Raw genomic sequence first — 2,264 nt, forward strand, 5'->3', positions numbered from 1 at the left:
CTACATAAATGCTGTGCAAATATAATGTTTACTATAACAGGACAGGATTTGTAGAAAATTGGAAATAATATAAACACCAAAACAAAGTGTACTGTGGAGCAAAATATAACAGGTATCCTACAAAACACACACAATACAGAACCAACCATAAAGGAACCTTAATACACTTACCTTAGTAATTGACAAGTAGTGATAGATGTCAAACACGCCAGCCAAAAGCAGTTCTATTTGAACTTAGAACTTTTGTACGATTTGAGGAGATTTGCGGCTGAGTTTAAGGTGTTTATGGCCGAAAACACAAATACGAATCCTTAGTAAATTACTTTGTTGTATAAAATAACAACCGTATTTGACCATGGTGTATTCATTCATATTTGTGTTCGCGGCAGTGTTAAAAATACGAATGCAACAAACACGGCCAACCTTCTGGGTTAGTAAATTCCAGAGACGCCACTTAGAGTAAAAAACAGAACTCAAATGGATTCAAATTAATTTGGGACCTTAGTAAATATACCCCATGGAGTCTTAGAATGAATGATTCTACTAAACTTGGTATTCCCAGGTGGTCCCCCATCCAAGTACTAACCAAGCTCAACACTGTTTAGCTTCCAAGATCGGACGGTATTGGGCGTTATCAGTGTGGTATGATAGTAGAAGATTTGAGGACGCAGCCACTCCCTGGATCACTGATGAGACATCACTTAGAGAAAGGTTACGTAGAGAAAAGTAGGAAGAAGCAAAGTGGAGGATCTGCTGCCATTGTTAGGTGGAGGTGTACCATACACTCATGCTGTGTCTCCGGATCACTGGTGAGAGTCCACCAACAAGAAAGAAATATTGTGCACAGGTGTTATATTGCTGGTAATGATATCAATCAATTTTAAACAATTTTAAAGTAATATAATAGTTAGGTGTGCCATACATTCATGATGTGTCTCCGGATCACTGGTGAGAGTCCACGAGCAAGAAAGAAATATTGTGTACAGGTGTTATATTGCTGGTAATGATATCAATCTATTTTAAACAACCTGAATATAGACAGGATAATCTTTTTTTATGCAAGACACATGTGTTTGAATATACACACTATAGAGAAAACTGAAAAAAAATGTGTTATATACAAGTGACAATGCAGTCAATCCCATTGGTGGTTGTTACCATAAATATACCAATAACAAGAAGTTGAATCAATTAAGTGGGGGCAATCCGCCAGAGGGATTACATGATAATAGTCACTGAAACACAATGGGCTGCCTGCATATATATCACAATTTGCAATAGAGGCTAATTATCTGCATGAGTGTCACAAATCACAATAGAGGCTAATTATCAGACTGATGTAGGTGCCAATATGTATTAAATACACAGTGACCTATCTCTTGGTATTAAGGAATAAGGAACAATGCAGGTGACTTATAAATGCAAGAGATCACAATCAGAATTAGACACTGTGGGTGGTATTCAATTGTTTTATCACGCCCAATCTCCTTTCTAAAGTGATCCCCGTTAAAGCACATATCGCCCCATAGTAGTCAGGGTTAGCTGCATAACGGATTGGGTGCCCTCGCTACCGCAGGGGTAGTGAGCTGAAATGATTATTCAATGCCCATCAGCAGAAACATAACAGGTGTGAAAGGGGGTGAAAAGAATTGAATACCACCCTGTGTGTCGTAAATTACATAGAAATCCTCGGCAGGTGTCCCTGTGACAATTCCTCGGAATTCAGGGATCAGAAACAATCGAGATAATTTAAGGCACAATGGCCAAATAGCAGGACCGCCGTGCACTAATGTAATAGCGGGATCAAAACCTGTCAACGGGGGTTAATGAGCCGTAAGTCTGGGACCAGATGCGGTCATTGCAGACAACGGAGCAACAAAGGTTACAGTAACCGCCGTGCACTCCTGTATTGGTGCGATCAAACCTGTCAGCGGGGATAGATACGCCGTGAGTCCGGGACCAGGTGCAGCTATTGCGGCCAGCGGAGCAGCTCAAGACCGGTTTCGCCCTCACAAGGGCTTGATCACTTCCGGGTGAAAAGAAAGATGAGAGACATGAGACCGAACAGTGCAGAAGAGCTGAAGGCCGCTATTGAAGCATCCTGGTCTTCCATAACACCTCAGCAGTGCCACAGGCTGATAGAATCCATGCCACGCCGCATTAAGGCAGTAATTCATGCAAAAGGGGCCCAAACCAAGTACTGAGTACATATGCATGATTATACTTTTCAGAGGGCTGACATTTCTGTATTTAAAATCCTTTTT

General features: G+C 41.1%; 1 pseudogene; it reads right to left on the minus strand.

The window, feature by feature from the left end:
• Positions 1-537: 537 nt before the first annotated feature.
• Positions 538-656, minus strand: LOC134887755 (5S ribosomal RNA; annotated as a pseudogene).
• Positions 657-2,264: the final 1,608 nt, after the last annotated feature.

Source organism: Pseudophryne corroboree, chromosome 3 (genome assembly GCF_028390025.1).
Source record: "Pseudophryne corroboree isolate aPseCor3 chromosome 3, aPseCor3.hap2, whole genome shotgun sequence".
NCBI lineage: Eukaryota > Metazoa > Chordata > Amphibia > Anura > Myobatrachidae > Pseudophryne > Pseudophryne corroboree.